Below are 25,369 nucleotides of genomic sequence, written 5' to 3' on the forward strand. Positions count from 1 at the left end.
TGTCTGTCTCTTTGTTGGCGCGGGCCGTTATTGGGATTAGGAGACCTACAAATTCACCTTGACGAGAAGGCCCTGCCCTGTTTGAAGCTCGCCAGTTCTGATGGAATTCAGGTCTGTCGTTTTGTCGGTAGTTTACATAGTTTCTTGTTTGTCGGTCGTGTGGTGGAGAATTTCTCCCGGAATCGTAACTGCGTGGTGGACCGTTGCATCTGAAGTTATTCTGTCTCCCTTGATAATAATTATTTTGGTTCCCATATTGTCTTTTTCTATGGTTACCTCTGTCAAATTCATTACTACGGAAGTGCGATCTTCCTCTGTAACTATTATTCTGCCAATGGTTGTTATAAGGGTGGTGTCTGTTTTGGTCACGATTTGTGTTGTGAGAATAGCCTTGTTGTGTCCAGTTATTATTTCTTTTATTTCGGAATTGTGACGGACGTGATCTGCAATTGTTGTGTTTCTGTTTTCGCGTCCCGCGATTGTCAGTGTCGATTTCCAATACTTGTAAGAGTCCCTGAAAAGCTTCAATGTCGTCTTTGCAACGTCCTGCCAAAATAATATGTCGTAAATGTTCATGTAATTTGATTAAGCAAATGCGGATGAGTTCTGAGGGGCTGTATGGGTTTGACAGGTACTGATTCTTGTGCAACATGAGTTCAAAATATTTCACAAGACTGGAGAATTCAGATTGTTTGAAATGTTTCATCATTATGATGCTATATTTTACTCGGTCTTGTGTAGCTTGAGACTGATATGCTGAGAGGAAGGCATGATAAAATTCTCCTTCACTGTGGCAATCGTGAATGACCGACCGCATTCTTACAGCTGGTTCATTCTCTAAATAGCCATACATAAATTCTAATCTGTGCTCTAATGACCAATTGGGAAGAAAACAATGAGAGAATTGAAAGAGCCACGCTTGTGGATGAATGTCGTTGCCAGAATTCTTAAATGTTTTAAATTTACGTGTAGTAATGAACAGCTTATAGTCAAAATCATCATGTCGGCGAGTCGCATATCGGTCATTGTTACGTCATGTCGGCGGTTCCATCTCAAAATTCGGTGCACCTTGCCAATTTCTTTCATAATTTCCGAAATGCCCTGTGTTATTATTTTGTGACTTTTCCGTATTTCGAAGTTCCTCTTCTCGTGTTGGAGCGCGAGTGTCCTCTGAAATATTTAATTCTTGTATTACTTGTGCCAACTGATCTTGTACTTCCCGGATTTCTCTTTTGTACTGTGTATTGATTTGATTTTGATTTTGTTTGAATTTTCTAATTCGTTCATACTCTTCAGTGTCAGTGATGGCTACAGGTCTTGTGTCATTCAGATCATCATCTACCTTTTCAGATAAGTTAGTGAACTGATCCGAAAGTTCGGCTACTTTCTCCGATAGTGTACTTATTTCCTCAGTGTGTTTTTCTGAACCAAGTTTCAGAGTGTCCATTTGTGTTGAAATCGTATCTACTGTGTTCTTTAAGTTTTCCTGGGCTTTTGCAAGTAGCGTAACCGAATCGGTAGATGCAACTGAGTCAATTTTAGCCCACAAGGTCTCAAGATTTTCATGAACAATGGTTTGCAGTTCTTTTATGGCTGCTTCGTGATTCTGTAATGCATTTATATGCTGCGAAAATATAGGTTGAAAATGCTCACAAATTTGTGTTTTTACGTCATTACAGACTTCTGGACATTTCGATTCAATGTTATGTAACTCAGTAGTTAAATCTACACGTGTTTGTTCAAGCGTGGTGTCTAACTTCCGAAGATTTTGTTCCATTGTGTCTAACTTTTGAAGATTTTGTTCCATTGTGTCTAACTTTTGAAGCTTTTGCTGTGTTTGTCTCTGATTTTGTTCCATTGTGTCTTAACTTTTGAAGCTTTTGCTGTGTTTGTCTCTCATTTTGTTCCATTGTGTCTATCTTTTGAAGCTTTTGTCCCATTTGTTGCATTAATTGTAATAACAATGCACTGGTGTCTGAAACATGTTCCTCAGTGCTTTTTGCTCCGGCAACATTCACATTTTGACAAGCGGAAAATGTGTCTTGACTCATTTGAGAAAACGGTGAGAACCCAAAACCTGAGTCTACAGTATTTGCAATATTGTGTTCTGTCATTCCCGATTCCTGAGGCGAGCTGTTGCCGACCGATCGATGGATAATGCTTCCCTGTTCACTACCTGTTTCACTGTCTACACCATTATTTGACGCCCGCTCCATTTCCCTATGCACAGTTACCAAATTACTACTTTGAATGTCTGTTAATTCATTACACAGTGGTGCTGGTAAGCTACGCTCGTCGTCACTATTATTTCTCAGTTTACTTTGGAGCCTAGTGTTACGTTTTTCACACGCTATTATTGTCACAATATTTCACACGATAACACAGAAAAGCACAATTTGAAGAGCAAAAATAAGAGAACACATTAACATAGTACTGAAAATAATATCTAGTTAATTGCAGCTGCGAAATACTTGGTGCAAATCTACATGCATGCCACAACTGTTTTCTGTACAACAGTGAAAGACTGCAACTACAAAGGAGATTCTCTCTACAATTACGCGTTAGCAATAAACAAAAGCTACACTAATTACACAAACTACAAGAAAAATCAGAAGATTCCAGTGAGGTATCCTCGGCTAAGGGTCGACATATGAAACGTCCTGTTAGAACAATTATATGTGACTGTGCTTAAACTGACACACAATAGTTTTGGCGCAACGCAATCTGACTTTCAAAAATCCCAACAAAAGAATGGCCCTGACTAACTTTAACCTATACCTTTCACAAATCACTTACCTCACAAAAATCTTCGTTACTCGAACTACTGCAATACAGCGAGCGCCACTACTGCCAGCTAAATGAAAGATTCAAACTACGGAAGGCACTAACTACTGATAGGCATAGTTAGCAAATGAAAGATTTTGATAGAGAACAATCAATGTATTTACCTTAATAGTGTTGAAAAGTCATAATATACATAGCAGTTCATGACATCCAGTCTTACAAATTTTAAAACTCCGCCATTTCTCTCCCAACATCCACCACTGCTGGTGGCTCACCTCTAACTGCGCAACGCTACGCGCTGTTAACATCCAGCTGCCCAACACTACAATGGCAGACAACAATGCAAACTAGCCCCAGACTGCACACAGCACAGCCAGTGATTTTCATACAGAGCGCTACGTAACGTTGCCAATAAGAAAACATAAACAGCCTACTTACAATTGGCAAGAGTCTGAACAACTTTATAAACGTTTTATTCTAGACCTCTGTAATGAGCACAAGTTGGTTTTTACATTGATAACAGTAGTAGAGAAAAATTTTTCATTCCTGTTGTTAACCACTACAACTAATTATAAGTATTTTGGTGAAAAAATGGTTCAAATGGCTCTGAGCACTATGGGACTTAACTTCTGAGGTCATCAGTCAGGATTCGAACCTGCGACCGTAGCGGTCGCGCAGATCCAGACTGTAGCGCCTAGAACCAGAGGTCTGAGGATGACACGGCGGTCGGTCGGTACCGTTTAGCCTTCATGGCCTCTCCTGGTGGAGTTTTACTTTTTTTTCTTGGCAGCAATGCGACTTTGTGGAGTACTCATGCGGCTCATTGAATACCACGATATGGGTGCCCAAATCATCACCGCCATGTTTCTTTCATGGGACGTAAGCTCGGCCAGATGTTGGCAACACTGTGAAACAAATACCCGAGTAAATGAGTTTCTTCCATTGTTTCGTAGACCGCATTTTTTGCCTTCGGCACCAAATTCTCCCGTCGCGGGCGCGTACGTCAATCACGAGTGTTCATGGAATTTCAACTCGCACTGGAATTTCCAGTCCATGGAGCTCTCTTTGTGTTGTCTTTGTGTTGCCGGGGTCCGCGAGTGCGACGTTCAGTTCTGCAGTGACTCTTGCAGCTGTCGTCCTCTGATATTACGTCACAGTTTTCTTCAATGACCGTCCATCGCGTCCACTCAAAATACACACATTCCTCCGCGTCGTGACTTACTGGATAATGTTATTCCGTTTTGCCTGCATGCGGTATAAATCTTCGATGCGGTGCCTCATTAAACACCAAACACTTCGGCTTCCTTGGATGCGGAAGCACAAACTGCTCGATCAACAACAATTTTCTCACGTGCGAACTCACTTAAATCTGACACAGAGCACTGACCACTACACAGATGTTCGCCCCTGGTAGCTGAGTGGTCAGTGCGATGGAATGTCATGCCTAACAGCCAGGGTTCTACTACCTGCTGGGTCGGAGATTTTCTCCGCTCAGGGACTGGGTGTTGTCCTTATGATCATCATTTCATCCCCATCGACACGCAAGTCGCCTAAGTGGCGTCAACTCGGAAAGACACGCACCAGGCGAACGATCAATGAGACGGGAGGCTCTAGCCACATGGCATTTCCATTTACTACACAGAACACTGTTCTGACCCCGACTAACACTGCAACGTACTGAGCACATTACACAGGTGCCGTTTGTGGTCAAATACAATAGCGCCACCTCCAGGCTTGTTAGCACCTGCATTTATGTTTAAGTATGCATTTCTGGCGGTTTTTCCAGATTTTTCTCCAACCACTGTACCACAAGCGTTGAATTTCGATTCCCCGTTTACTAAAGTACGTGTTGTGACTCTTTACCATTCGCTGCAGTATTGCATTCTGAAGCCGGCCGATGTGGCCGAGCGGTTCTAGGCGCTTCAGTCTGGAACCGCGTGACCGCTACGGTCGCATGGTCGAATCCTGCCTCGAACATGGATGTGTGTGATGTTCTTAGGTTAGTTAGGTTTAAGTAGTTCTAAGTTCTAGGGGACTGATAGCCTCAGATGTTAAGTCCCATAGTGCTCAGAGCCATTTGAAGCACTTTTTGCATTCTAAAGACGGACCAACAAGCTGTTAAACTGGTGCTAGTAATGTTTTGCCTCGTCAGTGTAAGTGTTCGAAATGTTGCTGAATGATTACTTATGCTATGTAGAAAAGTACTATCTGTATTGAAATATGTGGGAGAGATAGCACTGTCAACAATGAGAAACTTGCCATTATTCTATCACCATGCGACTGCAGAACAGTCGCTGGAAGCAGGAACTTACGTAAGATACCCAAGTGTGTTCTTACAGCGTGGTAATCAGTGGAATGCACGCACAAACCTCATCGCGGAAACGACAGATACCACACTGAGGTTCAGTGAAAGTATTCTCAGAAAGTGCAGTCCATCTGCGATGTTGGTAAGTTATAAAACCGTCGTCTGACCGGTGCTTGAGTACTGATCGTCAGCTGGTAGTGATGGAGAAAATAGAGAAGGTTCAAAGAAGACCAGTACATTTCGCCACAGAATGTTTTAGTAAGCGCTACAGCGTCGTGGAGATCATCATCCAAGTCCAGTGATATATACTACAAGACAGACGTAGTATATCATCTTATCAATTACAGTAAAATTCCGAGAAAGTGCGATTATTATAGCTGTAAGGCTTCTGGAACACTTTTTTGACGTGTATAAGTACCATACTGTACCTGCCCGCCTGGCTAACTGCGCGATCTAACGCGCTGTTTTCCGAGAGGGAAGGCGTGCTGGTCCCCGGCACGAATCCTCCCGGCGAAGTAATGTCGAGATTCGGTGTGCCGGCCAGCCTCTGGATGGTTTCTAAGGCGGTTTTCCATCAGCCTCGGCGAATGCTGGCTGTCTCCCCTTATTCCGCCTCACTTACAGTATGTCAGCGATTGCTGTGCAAACACTGTCTCCAGCTACACGTACATCGTAATTTCTCTACCATGCAAACATTTGGAGTTACACTCGTCTGGTATGAGACGTTCCCGGAGTGGTCCACTTGGGGCCGAACCGTACAATATCCCTGGGTTCGGTATGGGGCGGCGGTGGGGTGGTTGGACTGCTGTAGCCTGTTGTGGGGTTGTGAATCACTGAGGGCTACCGCGGGGCGAAGGTCCCCGGTTCAATAGACAATACAATACTCACCCGATACTGTACCTGGTACCGCAGCCAAATCGTAATATGTGTGTGTCACCTAATGTAGGGAAGAGAGAAGCGAGAAGCTTGTGAGCAGCAACCAGACACAGTTCTGTTTAACAGGTATAAGTGAAGATACTTCTGGTGGTGACTGAGGACGAGTGTCCTGATCAGCATTACATCAGTATTTACGGCATTTGCGTACTAATATTTATAGCTATTACAAGTGACATGTTTTTGGGTTATGTGGTACCTCCAAGTACATGTGCAAAAGTAAGACATTAATGCTTACTTTAGCCTGGGAAGTTAACAACCGTGCAGAAAACGTCACGTAGTAAATTATGTGACATGTTTATGGGAAGACTGTTCGATACAGAGAACCTGCACTTACGCACATGGACACACACACACACACACACACACACACACACACACACACACACACACACACACACACACAAAAATGGTTCAAATGGCTCTGAGCACTATGGGACTCAACTGCTGAGGTCATAAGTCCCCTAGAACTTAGAACTACTTAAACCTAACCTAACCTAAGGACAACATACACATCCATGCCCGAGGCAGGATTCGAACCTGCGACCGTAGCGGTCGCGCGGTTCCAGACTGTAGCGCCAGAACCGCTCGGCCACCATCGGCCGGACACACACACACACACACGCATTGAATCCTGCACGGTTGTCCATAAATCCGTAAGTGTACGAGGGACTGAGATCTCTTCTGAACAGCACGTTGCAAGGCATCCCAGATATGCTAAATAATGTTCAGGACTGGTGGTGGTGGTACCGGAAAGTCCCGTACTTCATCGCTACCTCGGAGATGCTGTGTCCCATCGCTCGTGCGCCGACTATAACACCACGTTCAATTTCACTTAAATCTTGATAACCTGCCATTGTAGCAGTCGTGACCGATATACCAACTACGCCAGACACTTGTTATCTTATATAGGCGTTGCCGGCAACAGCGCGTATTCTGCCTGTTTACATCTCTCCGTACTTGAGAATACGAATGTTTATACCATTTTCTTTGGCGCTTCATTGTGGCATGTAATAGGTGTGCGTGCAAATATTTCTATATGTGGTACCTTAATATGTACACACGTCAGTGTGTTGGTTGTTGTTTCTCTGCATCGAAATAATGTGGCGTGCGCGCAAACATGCAAGCGAACACTCAACGTCAAAAGAATATGAAGGTATTGACGATACAGGTGTGACTTACAGCATTTTATTTCCACGTCTAAGATTTCTCTATTATTTATCAACAATACTTACGCTTCGTCAGCAGCATACACCATATTTAACTCAAATGGTACTGTTATTTCCATGCCTGGAAGTCTGTCTTATTTATCAAATATGCGTAAAAGTCTTGCCAATATTGGTGTAACTTGCTGAAGTTCTGCGTCTAAAATGTCTGCGTCACCTATCAAAGATATTTAATCATTGGAAAAGTACGTTTCTGTGTAACTTATAGGTTAAGATACACTGGATACCTAAAACGTGACTGTGAACCCTCACATTACGTGCTACAGCGTGATTTACGCGTCTAAATTGTCTGTATCGTTGTTGGATAACATTGAAAAACACTATGTGGATAAAATAACATTCTAGGTAGACAATGAGGTAGTAACCGACAGTTTCTCTTACGTCTCAGTCAGCGTATGTTGCTGGATGTACAAAAACAAGCTTGCATCACCTGATCAACAACCGTTCTGTGGGGAAGAAGAGTAATGCATCGTGTTATACACTATAAAAATATTATTGACTTTATCGCATAATGTATTACCTTTTATATATAACTGTAGTTAAGTTCCACTTGTGTACAAGAACGAACTTTCAAGGAAGTCTGCGACACTTACTGATCGTAACTATGGTACCAAGGCTCTCAAAACAAGTTTACAGACTTTATTTCCTTAATAAACCAATATCTGTAGCATCTATTGCAGAGATGCCATATTTTCGGCATTTTAGCAACACAAAGGTTACTACAAATTCTGGATTTTGGCGAGATATTTCACATGTTGTATCACACCGACTGCACATTTCCGTAACGCAAATAAAACGTCAAAATGGACGACAGCAGATAATCTGCGAGCGACCGCAGTCTAGTACCCCCCCCATTGGGCAGCTGAGGATCTACAGCAGTTGAGGGAGACAAAAGGTCAAAGGTTCTTGGAACGTTGAACTTAATGGACACCATCGACTATGTGACTAACGTAGTAATATTATTGTAATTATTGCATTAGGAATAGTCGGTTAACGGGTTGCTAAACATACGTATAAAATTATATGTCAGTAATGATCTCACATGGCTTGCTGTAAAGCCTGCATTTAAAAGTCGAATATATACCAGTGTGATAGACAAATGGTTTCCGTTTAATGAGCCTAAGTATTTCTTCGAAGTATGTTTTCACATTTTTGAGAACAGAGATGGTATAATCAACAAGCCTCTTAAAGTCAGGTGTTCACTTCTCTGGAAGATTCTGTTGCCCTTGTAAGGTGAAGATAAAACAAATCCATTTCAGTACGAAGACTGAGAGTTTAATGCCATCCTAAATTAGTGATTTTGGGTACTTGATTAATTTCTGATAAGATGATAATGATGCTTGATAATTTCAAGAAAGTGATCCAGGCTGTACTTTGCAACAAATATTAAAATTGTACGTCAAGACCAATGAATACAAAAGGTTATACGCAGAACTGTATGCGAAACAGCCAAATGTGGTAGCAAATAAAACTGCAGTGATAATAATGTTGATACTTATGACAAGACCTCGTTTAAGTGTTGGATTTTGGAGGGTTTATATCTTGTAACCTGGAACATGTATCTACCGATTTTTCATATGAAAAAGAATTAAACTTCACCATCATAACATTTCATAGTGAGCTGAAACATGTTGACATTTTCGAAAAACATAACATTTAGTATTTTGATTACGAATGGCTGGTCATGACAAGAGATACGAGAAAGAATTTCGATTTGAGCCGGTAATTATCTCACAGCACTGACACGAGTACATGCCAGTCTATAGGTGTTGGAGGCTGGTAATAGACACACACTATTTCTACTACATAAAAAACCTTTCAAGTGTACCACTTAGTACCATTACAGCTTATCAGCATTCGGTTATATTACGTGAATTCTGGCTGTACTGTTTTGATTCCAAAGAAAAATTAGATGGACACATTTTAAACCACACAATAGTAATACGCCTAGTGGCAATGATATGTTTGTAAAATATACCAAGTTTATCGAGAAACCGAAGCTCAAATTTGTAATTTTGCTGATGTGGAATGAGGGTTAGAAAAATTTGCAATCTGAAGTCATAGCAGTGACTTTGGTTCGTATTTCAATGAGGTACATTTGTATAAACCATTCGGTATAGCCTACTACATACAGTGTGGATATGATGAGGAATATTCCGGGATTAAACTGTACAGAGGGAGTGATTACATGCAAGGGTTCACTGAACAGCTATATCAAATTGTGAGAGTGTGAATTACTTTACATTGCAAAATAAAAAGGAACTGAAGGCGAGTTAGGGTTTCGCTCGGGAGAGGGCTGCTATGTTTGACAGCAACCGTTTGACATAAAATCGTTTGAAGAAAGCAATATTGAACACAGTGTTTCCATTTTACCAGTTCGTATTGAGACACAGCAAACACCACTTGTACTGTGAACTGCAGACCTCATTATATAGTCCCCATCATATTCCACAATCTGAGCAATTATTGGGAGCATTTATTGTTCACTAACGTATGCAAACAAAACGTGACAGATGATGATGAATAAGTTAAATTAAATCAAGGTTGTGTTTCTCTTCATCCATATAATATAAAAAAAAAAATGGTTCAAATGGCTCTGAGCACTATGCGACTTAACTTCTGAGGTCATCAGTCGCCTAGAACTTAGAACTAATTAAACATAACTAACCTAAGGACATCACACACATCCATGCCCGAGGCAGGATTCGAACCTGCGACCGTAGCGGTCGCTCGGTTCCAGACTGTAGTGGCTAGAACCGCACGGCCACTCCGACCGGCCATATAATTTAGAAAAACGTAAAGCTCTTATGAAAAGGACTGCAATATTGCACCAATGTTGGTACTGCAATATAAATTTGCGATTTACAGATTCACAAAATTTCTTGACGTGCTCGTTTAAAATTTGTGCATCATACATGGAATCAGATGAGCTCAAGATAATGAGGACATCTTTCTCTGATGCTTCAGTTTCATCCAGTACATCAGAAGGATAGTTCTGTATATGAATACGTGATCAATGTAACGTATGTATTGGAAGATCATTTCTCCACAGCTGAAAATTTTAAATCATCAAGAGCGAAACGCTAATAGAAACAGAGTACAATAGAGATTGCAATGTATGTTGTGTACCTGAGTGTAAAACATTTGGAGACCATTCCATTGATATTTGAAAATTGACGCGCTACTTCTTGCCGATAAATATTCGAAAACTTTCACGGTCAATACCTTAAGCCCTGTGAACTGGATCCTACTGCACTGTACTGGTTGGCATTGGATGCTCTGTTCAAAATTATTAAAGCGGAATTGCAGCGTATTACTGTTATCAAACAACTCTAGTTTGTTGAAAAGGGCAGTAAGGCAATAGTGTCCACTAGAGCAATTATTTTCGATCTTGTTTGTTATTTACCAAATAAATCTGAAACAATGTTTACCGTATCAACTGCTTTGAAAAAAGATTCATCGAATTTATCATTTAGGCGAGCTCCCTGTATGAAGTCATTCTTTGAGATTAATATACAAAAATTCATGAGTCCAGACAATGACCTGGAAAAGGACTTTTTCAAACTGATTAATAATACTGTATTTGGGAAAACCACGCAAAATATGCAGCAGATGCGAAATATAAGACTACAGTCGTCCTGATAAGGTAAATATTTGACAGTTGTATCATTGCTGGCAAACAAATTTTCAAACGAGTGTTATTTTTATCGAAACTTTGGCTGTTGTTGAACTGAACAGGCTTAATGTAATCTTCGATAAGCAGTTGTTGTAGGAATAACTGTATGGGATATTTCGAAAATTCTTCTCATCAATTTTCACTACGGATATGTACCAACATATTTCTGGGAAATCATGTAAAACTGTGCTACACAGCACGGACAGCTTAATATATCACATTACGACTCCAAATATGAGGAATGACTTCCACACAAGGTCTGATAATTTCAGTTTTCCGGCAAGTAATGAATGCTATATTCCAATGGTGAACAAAAAAGAGGTTGTATTAATTAAAGGTGAACTGAATGCTAAACCCATCAAAGAATTTGTCAGTGTAGGTGTAGGAAAAGAAGCGTATGTAGTCGGGACCGAGTCTGGATGCATAATGTAAAACGGTCTTCTGTTAATAGGTTAATCTTTGATCGTCATAGGCAATGTGTGTAGGATTCGGAAATTAAAACAGCTGTGTACTAGTAATTCATTCGGGACACAGTTCAGTTTCCATTATCAAAAAACACATACGTGTGAAAGATTTAAAGTGCAGATTGTAAATGCAACTGACATCAGTTCACATGCAGTTTTCTGTTTGACTGAATTAAGCTTCATAAAACATGCTCTCATTCTTTCAAGTATGTTGGTACGTTTCTTGATATGAATTAAAATAATTTGATTTGTTTGTTGTCAAGAAATGCTCATCGTAGAACTCAGATACTGTTTGTGTGAGAAATGTGAAAACATTCTACAAATTAAATTTCGAATATCTCTTGTCATACCTAGACTGTATTTATTAAACTACACTGATAAGCCAAAACATGACTTCTCAGTACAACGAAAAACCAGTCCAAAATTCGAAATTTTATTTTTTTATTTATTCGATGACTAGTTTCGGGCCGAGGCCCATCTTCAAATCTTCCCAACTTAGTCAAAAATTCTACATTCGAAGATGTGAAAACCATGTCAAAAATGTGCAACGAACAGTTACAGCGCATACAGATTGGAGCGTGATGCAAAAAAATGAAACTGAGCGCCAGCCTGGGTGGCCGAGCGGTTCTAGGCGCTTTAGTCTGGAACCGCGCGAACGCTACGGTCGCAGGTTCGAATCCTGCCTCGGGCATGGATGTGTGTGATGTCCTTTTGTTGGTTAGGTTTAAATAGTTCTAAGTTGTAGGGGACTGATGACCTCCGATGTTAAGTCCCGCCGGCCGGAGTGGCCGTGAGGTTCTAGGCGCCACAGTCTGAAGCCGAGCGACCGCTACGGTCGCAGGTTCGGATCCTGCCCCGGGCATGGATGTGTGTGATGTCCTTAGGTTAGTTAGGTCTAATTAGTTCTAAGTTATAGGCCACTGATGACCGCAGAAGTTAAGTCGCATAGTGCTCAGAGCCATTTTTTTGTTAAGTCCCATAGTGCTCAGAGCCAGATGGAAGTCGTAAGACGCGAGATCCGGGCTGTAGAATAGTACGATGAACTTTTTGGGCTCCTTTAGCGTGTGCAGATTCGTGTGAGGCCTTGCGTTGTCATGGACAAGGAGAAGATCGTTTGCTTTTTTGTGGCAACGAACACGCCGAAGCCGTTTAATCAGTTTCCTGAGGGTAGCACATTACAATTCAGAGTTGATCGTTGCTCCACGACTGAGGACATCACACAGAATAATCGGTTTGTGGTCCTAGAAGACCGTCGCCATGAGTTTACCAGCTGAGTGTGCGGCTTTGATCTTTTTCGTCAGAGGAGAGGAGTTGTACCGTCGCTCCATGAACTGCCTTTTGTTTCCGGGTGGCCGCGCGGTCTGAGGTGCCTTATCACGGTCCGTGCGGCTCGCCCCCCCCCCCCCCCCCCCCGGCTGGAGATTCTAGTCATCCCTCGGGCATGGGTATGTGTGTCATCCATAGCGTAAGTTAATTTAAATTAGATTAAGTAGTTTGTCGGCTTAGGGACCGATGACCTCAGGAGTTTGGTCCCATAAGACCCTACCACCAAATTTCCGGGTGGAAGTGATGAATCCATGTTTCATCTCCTGTTACAGTGTTCGACAAAAAATCGTCACGATCAGTCTCGTAACGTGCAACCAATTCCGCATGGATGTTTCTTCGTTGCTTTTTACAGTCGTCTGTTAGGCGTCGAGGGAACCATTGGGCATAGGCCTTGTCTTTGAGTATCCCATCTGGTGGACGATCACATCGGATGAGACTGTCTGCACGTTCCGACATGCAGTTGTCACATCTCCGTGCGGCCGGCCGGCCCACGGGAGATCGGACAGGTTTATGCGACCTTGTTGCGATGATGATAGACGGACAGGTTTGCGCGACCTTAATGCGATGATGAAGGACGCTTCGCCCAACGTATCTCCGTGCTTTTGTTAGATGATGATAGACGCTTCTCCCAACGTATCACCGTGCTTTTGTTCACTGCCAGATTTCCGTAGGCCATCTGCAAGAACCTATGAATATTAGAGATGCTCTGGTTCTCCACCAAAGAAAGCTCTCTGTTTGGAAGACACCTCCCTTACAGACGACGGTTTGAAGGTTACGTATAGCACCGCCACCTATCGGAACTTCATGAAACTATAGAGTCTGAAGCGGAAATATCCCACAGTGTCCCACAATAAAATTCGCATATTTTCAATCGAAATCGGCCGAGAAGAAAACAGTGTTGCGTTACTCATTGAACACAGGTACGGCCTTGCCGCAGTGGACACACTGGTTCCCGTGAGATCACCGAAGTTAAACGCTGTCGGGCGTGGCCGGCACTTAGATGGGTGACCATCCAGGCCGCCATGCGCTGTTGCCATTTTTCGGGTGCACTCAGCCTCGTGATGCCAATTGAGGAGCTACTCGACCGAATAGTAGCGGCTCCGATCAAGGAAAACCGTCATAACGACCGGGAGAGCAGTGTGCTGACCACACGCCCCTCCTGTCCGCATCCTCAACTGAGGATGACACGACGGTCGGATGGTCCCGATGGGTCACTTGTTGTCTGAAGACTCTGGCGTTAGGAACTTGCTTCTTCTGTAGAAGAAATAGTAGTAAATAACAATAGTGATGCTGTAACTGTTGGTTGGTAATATTTACTGACAAAATGCAACCTAACGCTAGATTGCGTACTTACTGCTATCCTGTGTGGCCGGTTTTCAGTACGACTTGAAAAGAGAGAGAGAGATTATTAATTGATAACCGATGCGTCGGTTCGCGATTGTGTTCAGGAGACGTAGGGATTGATTGCGCAAATAATGGACCTTTTGACCCGGATTGCCTTCACGCAATCAGAATCTTCGATGAAAATACCTAAGGGACCTATTTGAATATAAAAATGGAAATGAAAGCAAATTAGTGGAATTTTGTAAGAGAAAGATTAACAGATCGGAAGCTGAACACATTAGTTGTCTCCCAAATACAATCGAGACACTGCGATAAAGAGCGAACCTCTAACAAAGCTCATATACAATTTGAACATCATTTTTGGTTAGTGAAAGAAAGGAATAAGAAAATTACTGCATCGTAAATATTAATATGTTTTGAACAAATTAGCATGAAACTTCTAAACACTGACAAATACACAATAAATGCATGACTTACATCTGATATATATTTTGTGCATGGCGCAGTCCAATAATCGCTGCTTTGTCAGTCCGTTCCTTCTTAAAAATTAAATGTCTTTGCATGTGCGTAAGTACATTGTATCCTCCCACCAGTTACCGAAATGTTTGTTCGTCGTTTCACATAGTTTTTACACAAAATAAAAATACAACTTGTAGCAATGCTATGTAGTACGTTTTAACATGTCGGCGACCAAAAGTACAAGGGATAATTAAGTCTCTAGAATATTTATTAACTAAAGGTAGATTGTCCTTTATTCTGTTTCGCAACTCCTTGCTATCAAGCGCTGCGGCAATGATTTTACATATCTGCGCCCAGCGGGACATAGTGTTTATTTAGAGTATTTAAACGCTGGACCCGCGTTTTGATATAGGCGCACCTTAAATAAAAAATATTTCGTCTCTTTACTCTCGCGCTGTGATGCTTAGCATCTTTACGAACTACAGCTCGTTGGCTGTCATTTTCTTTAATGACAAATATCTCAAATGCAAAGTAGCTGAAATCCAATAAGATTTCAAGACGGAGTGTTTACTCATTCAACGCCTTTCGTACTTTGAGCTGTTGTAGCAACAATGCTGTCCATCTAACACAATGTTACCACTGCGACGACATTTAATTTTAAAGAGAAGGAATACAGAACTTCTTAAACTCAGTTCTATTGCTATTTGACACTGCGTTTCAAAAAAACTCCGCTTTGCCAGTTACAAATCACTTGTCAATGTGGACAGCGCTCTTGGTGCTTCGACATCTTCTGCGAAGGGTAAAAAGAACGAAATAAGAGGAGTAGGTAAAACTACTCAATTTGTTCTTATTCATGGACCTACTTTATTTTGTGGTGCGAGGTTAAATTTTTCTTTAATGAAAGTTTCTTCTTCTTCTAGTTTGGGTAACGGATGGCTAACTGTAGCTTTCGTTGCTTGTAACAATGCAGGAAGAGCCGGTTGTTGCAGTATTCCGAGGTAGTGTGGAGAAGGTGACGCTTGATGCTAGTATTTGACAATTATGCGATGAACATACTGTCTTCAGATACGCTGCACAATAGTTTCAGGTAATAATAAGACTCCTATTCTGTCACGGCTGTCATCATGAGCCGGATGTCGTGGGACTGCAGTCCCGAAGCGTGCACAATTTGAAGTACCGGCACTGACGTATTTGGCTGTAGTACGTCCTACTCCATTGTAGCCACGAGGAAGTTTCAGTTCAGTGAGAGAACACAGTTCAGTGCTTATTCACATCGAAGCAGAGCCCTAGAAACGTTCAAATCTGATACTGCACACGCGCATTGTTTCACCAGTGACCTCTTTTTGCGTTCATCGCGCTCTAGAAAACTGTCTTAGATCATCCACGTACAAAAGCGCAGCGGACAGTTCACAGTTCACTCAGTATTAATCACTGTCTTTGTGCAGTTCACTTTTATAAGGAGCACAAATTAATTTAAAAGTTTTATCCGTGTACTTACGAGCGAAAAATCAACATCCCAACCATTACGTCACGTCAGCTCTCAATCATTCTTCGTCGCCGACTTTACCACTCAACTGGTAAAATTCAAATAGCTGCAAAAAGTAAAGATGTTTACAGATACGTTGAAAGATTTACGTTCGGACAGATGAAATGTTTGAACGTATTCAAATTTATTAGTAAATATGTTAGGTAAAATTATGAAATAATAAAAGGAGGAAAAATGGTTGTATAGGCTCCCTGGAGCCTTAGCTTTATAGTATGGTGCGAGTTTTGAGTGCAATACCTATGTAATATTTGGTCTTTTCAGCTAATTAGTGATGTAGAAATAGTGATGTGCAACTACTGGCAATCCGAGACACGGGAAACAATATTTGGATGGCCAGCAGGAGTTCATTAGCTTCTGTAGCGGGAAAGACGCGTCTGCCCTGTCAGTTGCTCACCATTCACAAATCTGAACTATGTCTGAAAATCCTCTATGACTGACAAACGTTAATCGGCAGTTTTTTAATGTCAGATAACGTCAAGTATGTTTAACTGCCTTTGTTTTTATCTTAACAAAACAGCAGAAAAAAGGCCTGTTGTTGCGTCGACAGCACAGAATGCATTTTAACATTTTGCTGACAGGAGGGGAATTTTTATCGACAGTGGGAATCGCAAATTCAGTCTAACCGCAAATTAATTTGAGCGTCAGAACCCAAACAAACGAATCGGAGTCTTTTAATGAAATTGGAAAACGCATCGTTTAAGGTTAACCGCAGGCTCACGTTGCGTCCGTACACACCTTCCGGTCGAACAGTTTTTGTGCAGGGCACGAATTGAAATTGCAAATACTTGTAGATAGCGGGCTCGGTGGGCAGCTGGTATGGTTTGCAGCCTCGTATTGTAGAGAAAACTCTCGTGCATCGACTGACGTTTTTGTCGTTGCGATTGGCTTTCGCATGTTTTCGCGTTGTGAGTAAGGCGTCACTCAACTACAAAGACGAAGCGTTGGTCTATTGATAACCAGGCGCACTTTTCTTTCTCTTCCGTAGTCTGCAATCTGATGTTCGGTTTCCAATTCTATTTCCTCAGTGGGCCTTTCTTTTGAATTCGTTGTAACACTGACGAGGGTAAATTTCTTAGCTTGGCCTTCGCGTCATACATCAGGTAATTCCACTATTCCGTCTCTAATAATAAGCAGACCATTCTACGGCCATACGTAACAGACACACGACTATGTGGGCACTTGACGCGATAAGGAACGTATCGTAGGGTTATAAATTAAGAGCAGAAACTGACCAAAGTCCAATGTGGGTCTTCTCGCAAGGCAGCGAAACGTGATAGTTATGATAATGCGTTAATGCGGAGCCGATTTACGTTGGAAACACAAATTACACTACTGACCATTGAAAATGCTACCCCACGAAGATGACGTGCTACAGACGCAAAATTTAACCGACAGGAAGAAGATGCTGTGATAAGCAAATGATTAGCTTTGCAGAGCATTCACACAAGGCTTTCGCCGGTGGCGACACCTACAACGTGCTGGCATGAGGAAAGTTTCCAACCGAGTTCTCATACACAAACACCAGTTGACCGGCGTTGCCTGGTGAAACTTTGATGTGATGCCTCGTGTAAGGAGGAGAAATGCGTATCAACACGTTTCCGGCTTTGATAAAGGGCGGATTGTAGCCTATCGCAATTGCGGTTTATCGTATCGCGACATTGCTGCTGGCGTTGGTCGAGTTCCAATGGTTCTTAGCGGAATATGGAATCGGTGGGTTCAGGTGGGTAATACAGAACGCCGTGCTGGATCCCAACGGCCTCGTATCACTAGCAGTCGAGATGACAGGCATCTTATCCGCATAGCTGTAACGGATCGTGCTGCCACGTCTCGATTCCTGAGTCAACAGATGGGGACGATCGCAAGACAACAACCATCTACACGAACAGTCCGACGACGTTTGCATGGACTATCAGCTCTAAGACCGTGGCTGCGGTTACCCCTGACGCTGCATCACAGACAGCGCGCCTGCAATGGTGTACTCAACGACGAACCTGGGTGCACGAATGGCAAAACGTCAATTTTTGGGATGAATCCAGGGTCTGTTTACAGCATCATGATGGTCGCATCCGTGTTTGACGACATCGCGGTGAACGCACATTGAAAGCGTGTATTCGTCATCGCCATACTGGCATATCACGCAGTGTGATGGTATGGGGTGCCATTGATTACACGTCTCGGTCACCTCTTGTTCGCATTGACGGCACTTTGAACAGTGGACGCTACATTTCAGATGTGTTAAGACCCGTGGCTCTACCCTTCATTCGATCCCTGCGAAACCCTACATTTCAGCAGGTTAATGCACGAACGCATGTTGCAGGTCCTGTACGGGCCTTTCTGGATACAGAAAATGTTCGACTGCTGCCTTGGTCAGCACATTCTCCAGATCTCTCACCAATTGAACAGTCTGGTCAATGGTGGCCGAGCAACTGGCTCGTCACAATACGCCAGTCACTACTCTTGATGAACTGTGGTATCGTGTTGAAACTGCATGGGCAGCTGTACATGTACACGCCATCCAAGCTCTGTTTGACTCAATGCCCAGGCGTATCAAGGCCGTTATTACGGCCAGAGGTGGTTGTTCTAGGTACTGATTTCTCAAGATCTATGCACTCAAACTGCGTGAAAATGTAATCACATGTCAGTTCTAGTATAATATATCTGTCCAGTGAAACCCGTTTATCATCTGCAATTCTTCTTGGTCTAGCAATTTTCTTGGCCAGTAGTGTAATTCCAGTTTTGTCCACTAGGTGCAAATGTGACACTCTACACTGCTTGTACGACGGTATGATTCTCACGCTGTAATTTGACAAGCTGTAACATGACTGAACAGTATGGCTGCCCGCATCTCGTGGTCGTGCGGCAGCGTTCTCGCTTCCCACGCCCGGGTTCCCGGGTTCGATTCCCGGCGGGGTCAGGGATTCTCTCTGCCTCGTGATGGCTGGGTGTTGTGTGCTGTCCTTAGGTTAGTTAGGTTTCAGTAGTTCTAAGTTCTAGGGGACTGATGACCATAGATGTTAAGTCCCATAGTGCTCAGAGCCATTTGAACCATTTGAACCAGTATGGCTATTGAGACTGTGAAACTGTTAATGAAACTGTTTTATGAGAACGGCAGCAATTACATTGCTGCTTTCAGAGAGTATCGCTGACTGTAAGGACTGAGCAAAAGTCCAGTGTTAACAAGTGGTTTAAAGAAGATATAATGAAATTCGAAAACACGGGTGAGGTTGTTTAGGCACCCGAAAGAGAAAGGCGCCTTTTTCCGGTGGACGTTGTTAACGAGTTTGCTGTTGCTTGAACTGACCAAGCAGCGCGTGGCCCTGATAGCGCTAGTGCTCGTGTCGTGTCACGAGAAATGTCCGTCCCGTGGTCAGCAGTGCAGAAAGTTATATGGTCTATTGTACGCTGGTACCCGTACAACATCTAGACGGTGCAGCAGCTGGAACATAAACATCCGCAGCAATGTTACAAATTTGCTCTTCTACAGGGTGAAAAGTATTTAAACCGACAAACTCTGGGAGGTTGTGGGGGATATCAAAACAAATAATTTTCCCTGATGTCATTTTTCCCTATGAGGATTATTCAAACCGGTGGAGGCCGTATTACGCTCTTCAGTTGTTAGAGGGCGTATTGCCCTCTTCAGTTGTAGGCTACTGCTGTCCACCAGTGTAGTAGTGCATTGTCTCTGTTTACTAATGGTGCGACACATATGGAATGAGTACACTGATGGGGTTGGTGCGTACTACGTAGTGCACCGCAACGGACGAGCTGCACAGCGAGTTTATCAACAACAATATCCAATTGCCGTATCCCGCATCAGACGACCTTTGCTGCTGTGTACCAACGTCTGCGTGAGACCGGGTCGTTTAGCAGATTACCTGGACAGGGACGTCGGCGCACGGTAACAACGGTGCAATTTGAGGAAACTGTCTTGCAGCATGTGGAGCAGGCTCCTTCAATCAGCACTCGTGCAATTGCATGTGACATGGGGATGAATCAGATGAATGTAAGAACAGTCCGAGAGCAATTGTTACGTCCATTTCACTTACAGCGTGTCCACAAACTGGAACCAGTTGATTATCCACCCAGATCACAGTTTTCGCAGTGATACGCGGAACAGTCTGAAATGCATCCTACGTTTCCATCCTCTGTGTTGTTTAACGATGAAGCAACGTTCGGGCGTGATGGAGTCTTCAACATGCACAATTCGCATGTTTGGGGTGTGGATAACCCACATGACACAGTTACTAGCACTCATCAAGTGTGGTTCTTCGTGCATGTGTGGATCAGTGTTGTTGGGGACTGTTTCATTGGGCCGTATCTGCTACCTGGGCCAACAAATGGTAGGCGCTATTACAATTTTCTCGGCAGAGCATTGCCAGAATTGCTGGAAGACGTCCCGCTCCCTACAAGAAAACACATGTGGTTCCAATATGACGGGGCGCCGGCACATTTCAGTCGTTGTGTGCGTCAATTTCTGGACCGACGGTTCCCAGAAACGTGGATTGGCAGAGGTGGTCCTGTACCATGGCCTGCTCGATACACAGATATGTTCCCTCTGAACTTTTTTGTGTGAGGAGAGATGCGCAACCTTATCTACGCAAATCCTGTTGCATCAGAAGAGGATCTGGTTGCTCGAATAGTAGCAGCAGCAGGAAGAATTTAGGATACAGCTGGGGTTTTTGCCCGTGTCAGACAGAACATGATCCGACGGTGTAACCTTTGTTTACGTGTCAATGGAGGCATTTTTGAGAATCTACTGTAACTGAAATTGGGTTATGTTAATGTGTTGTCTCTTGGTCATAAAAAGATGGAAAAGTGTTTGTTGGTTTAATTAATTTGCCGCAAGAGAAATCTTCCTCTACCGGTTTAAATACGTCTCATAGGAAAAAATGACATTAGGAAAAATATTTGTTTTGATGTCCCCTATAACCTTCCAGAGTTTGTCGGTTTAAATACTTTTCACCCTGTATTTACGGCACGGATCGAAGATAATGATATGTGGCCAGGCAATATTCTATGGGGTGACGAGGCACATTTTACAATACCCGGTGCCTTGAATACCCAGAAGTGCGGCTTTTTTGGTAGTGTTAAACCTCGTTTTGTGCGTAAACAGCCATTGTTCTCGCTGTATATGACTGTGTGGTGTATACTCAAAGGACCTTTATTCTCGGTCCGTTCCTCTTTGAAGATAATAATGAGGGCATGTCAGGTGTATCAAGACGTCTGCACGTCATTGAGACCTCCTAGTACAATATGTGATTCCTGCTTTAGAAGAGCACAACTGCGTGGGAACTATTGTTTTCATGCAAGATTGGGTCTCGCCCAGTGAAATTCATACTTAATGCAACCTTCACGAACGTGTTATATATTTGGATGGTCTCTAGATGCATGGCCTGCAAGATCACCTGATATGAATCCAAGTAACTTTTGGCTCCGGGGATATTTAAAAGAACGCGTTTACCAGGGTCGCATTTGGTCTGATCTGAAGGCCAGCATACAGGAACACGTTGCTCAGATTCCACCGGAACTGCTGCGAGCAACTGTTGATCATCTCGTTTTACGGATATTGGTTTCGTCGACGTCTCCTGAGCTCATATTGAACAAATTGTGTAAACAACGGTAGTTATTAAAATCAACGTTTTGCCTTTCGCAGTTGTTTGATCTTTCCTGCCCACGTCACACTCCTAATAAATTACATATGGAAATATTTCAGTACGTCTTTCTTTCATTCGCAGCACCAGATTTGCAACTGAGGATCAAAATTGGAAGTAACGTCTTTCTCGAGCGTAAATCGGTTTCTTATTAACGCATTAGCATATTTACCAAGTTTCGAAGCCATGTAGCTACAGCCCACACCGGACCTCTATGAGTAATTGCACTTTAATTATAGCCATTCGGTATATGAGCGGGGGAGGGACGAATAGGAACATAGTCTAGCTTCGACACGGGCTGCAAATGGCGAATTCCGCGGACGTAAGCAATATTGACGAAGGGAAGTTTGTTTTGACCAGAGAAGAGGGAACAGTAATATCGGAAACGCAAAGCTGGGCATCTACTCGCGTGTTACTGTCGGAAGCATCTACAAAAAATAGATGAGTGGCGGTGAAACAGAGAATGAGCGAGAAGCTGTTGTACGTCTACATCTACATCTTTAGCTACATCTGCACACATACTCCCCAAGCGACCGTATTGTGCATGACACAGATTATACTGCACTAGTACTAGTCATTTCCTGTCCTGTTCCACTCGCAAGCGGTTGTTAAAGGACTGTCTATACGCTTTCGTGCGAGCTCTGATTTCTCTCATATTACCTTCGTGGTCCGTATGCGAAATGTACGTTGATGACAGTAGAATGCTTCCGCAGTCAGCTTCAAATGCTGGTTATCTAATTTTTTTCGATAGTGTTTCGCGAGAAGAACGTCGTCTTCCCTCTAGAGATTCTCACTTTTGTTCCCGAAGCATCTCCGTAACACTCGTGTGTTTATCGTACCTGCCATTAACAAAACTAGCAGCCCGTACCTGAACTGCTGCCTTGTATTTACTCCAGCTCGATGGAAATCCCAAACACTAAAGCAGCACTCAAGTATTTCTCACACTTGCGTTCTATATGCAGCCTTCTTCGCAGATGAGACACATTTCCCCAAACTTCTCCCAATGAACCGAAGTCGATCACAGATCCACCCTACTGCCGTACTTACGTGCTTGCCCCATTTAATGTCGTTCTGTAACGTTGCGCCTAGACATTTAATCGCTGTGTCCGTGTCAAACAGCAGCTACTGACGATCTGTTCGAACTTTACAGGAATGTTTTTCCTGTTCTCTTGCATTAACTTTTTCTCTATTTAGAGGAAGTTGACATTAGTAATACCGACTAGAAATTCTGTCTGTCGACGACGACGTCATCACGTATACCATAGCGTCACCAGCAAGCAACCACAGCTTGTTGCTCGGATTACCCGTCAGATCATTTACGTCTGACGAACACTCATCGTCGAAGATGATGTACTTGATTCTACTACTTAGAAATTCTGTGAGCCACTCATATATCTGGAAACCTATTTCGTATTCTCGTCCTCAACTCATCATAGAAAGTGGATGTCAGAGGCTTTCCTTATCTGTAAAGCAAGAAAGGAGGCGATCTGTGGCAGATTTTACGAGTGAGGTCAGTGATGGTGCAGGCACAAGAATTTTGGAGCACACCATTCAAAACGTCAAAACACTGTCTGCAGCAAGACATGCAGAGGATCGCCGATTAGTTAAAAGTGGCAAGTGACAGTTGATCCTGAATATCAATACATGTAGAGCACTACTCATAAATAAGCCAAGAGATCCACAAATGTTCGATTACACTGTTGGCAAAATATTACTGGAAACAATAATTATCGTAAAATACTTACAGGTATTTCAGCTGGAACGACCTGAAGTGGAATGATCACATAAAACATACAGTAGACAAAACAGATACGAGGCTGAAATTCATTGGGAGCACCATAAGGAGACGTAATTCATCCATGAAAGAAGTTACTTACAAAACACTCGTTCGACCAAGTCTTGAATGTTGTTCATTAGTCTGAAATCTTTGCCAAGCTGAATTAAAAGAGGAGGTAGAAAAGACCCATTAACCGGTGACGCGTTTCGGCGCGGGATCGTTTACTCGACACGAGAGCATAATGGGGATGTCAACAAACTCCCGGACGATACAAGACAGGCTTTGTGTACCACGGATAGGTTTATTACTGTAAGTGCGAGAGCGGATATCTGAAGAAAAATCGGCAAACATGTTACGTCTTCGCTCATACGTCTCGCGAAACGACCGCAGCGAAGAAAATCAGATAAATTTGAGCTCATGCGGAGACCTATCGACTGTTGTGATTTTAGCGCACCATTGGCTAATGAAATATATGGATAAGAGGAAAGTGTTGAAAATAGTGGTAGTAGAAGTTCCCTCTGTCACACACGATAAGATGGCATATGGAGCATGGATGGAGGTTTCGTTTCCGTGTCGCGTTGCAATGCTACAAATCACGGACATTATCTACGTACGGGAAGTTAAAGCTAGAAAGGGAAAGTCTAGATTGTGGCTTCATTGTTTCAGGAAGGTGCGACAGGTATGAGAAAAACAATGCATTGGCAGAAGATTGCAGATCGGATGTGCGACTGCACCCGTTGTTGGGATATCTGTTCGATGCTTTTATAGCCGTCGCAGTCCGCCCCAGTAGCTGAGTGGTCAGCGTGACGGATTGCCGTCCTCTGGGCCCGGGTTCGATTCCCGGCTGGGTCGGAGATTTTCTCCGCTCAGGGACTGGGTGTTGTGTTGTGTTCATCATCATTTCATCCCCATCCGGCGTGCAGGTCGCCCAATGTGGCGCCGAATGTAATAAGACCTGCGATATGGCGGCCGGACCTGCCCCGCGAGGGGCCTCCCGGCCACTGACGCCAAACGCTCATTTCCATTCCATAGCCGTCGCAGAAACCGAGAAGTACAGCGCCAGTCAGTATAGGCCGCCCCGCGACACAGGTTTCATATGCGCACGGCAATATTTCGGGAGGAAACTAACTCCCCGTCAGCTGATGGCGAAAAACACAAATTTGTCAGTGGTAGATGACACAAAACACTGTGCGGGACCTCTGTATAGGTATTCCCGGGAATTTTGTTTGAAGGGTTTTCTACTGATGGGACATGACTTTTGCTTGAGATAGAAAAAAACTTTACAAACGGAACTCGACGAAAATTATGTTTCGGTTTCCTAATTAGAATGTGTCGTAATGTTCACAACTATTCGACAATTACTTGTCGTTCCATATGATTATTAATAATTGACGACCTATGTGGTTTCTACGTATTGTGGTACAAAACATAATGACTTTGTAACAGTAGCTGGATCCATCCTGTATTTATAGATAGCGTCTAGCTATTGTCTGGCATCGGATGACTTCACTCCTTAACCTTACAGGTTCTGTGCGATGCACCTTTAGCCTTTTCATAGTTTTACACGACGCATCCATTTAAGCTCATCGGATAAAATATGCGTCACTACGTTAAAAGAGCACAGAGATCGCTTTGGAACGCTGCACTTTATAACCGCTCTTGTAATTGAGAACATTTTCATATAGGGGAGAGATGATCGATAATATCGCTAATAGTTAATAGCTTTGTAAAGGTTTTAATTAAAATTATCTATATAGAATCTCTCATCATAATAACGCCGGCAGCAAAGTAACGCTTCATGGAAATCAAGGAGGATTTAATGCGGCTACTTTTGTTTCTAAATTCTTATATGTAAGCTTTGCGCGGGTATTGTTAGTT

At 43.0% G+C, this 25,369-nt stretch overlaps 1 protein-coding gene and 1 non-coding gene across 2 annotated transcripts in view; both read left to right on the forward strand.

Annotated features, from left to right (window-relative positions):
- Positions 1-25,369, forward strand: part of LOC124805421 (semaphorin-2A-like) — a 1,298,470-nt gene that overhangs the window by 538,676 nt on the left and 734,425 nt on the right. The gene's annotated exons all lie outside the window — the stretch shown is intronic.
- On the forward strand, positions 11,996-12,079 carry Trnas-gga. The gene is given in 2 exon segments: positions 11,996-12,035; positions 12,045-12,079. It is a non-coding gene; the product is annotated as a tRNA-Ser (tRNA).

The sequence above is a fragment of the Schistocerca piceifrons genome, chromosome 7 (assembly GCF_021461385.2).
Source record: "Schistocerca piceifrons isolate TAMUIC-IGC-003096 chromosome 7, iqSchPice1.1, whole genome shotgun sequence".
NCBI lineage: Eukaryota > Metazoa > Arthropoda > Insecta > Orthoptera > Acrididae > Schistocerca > Schistocerca piceifrons.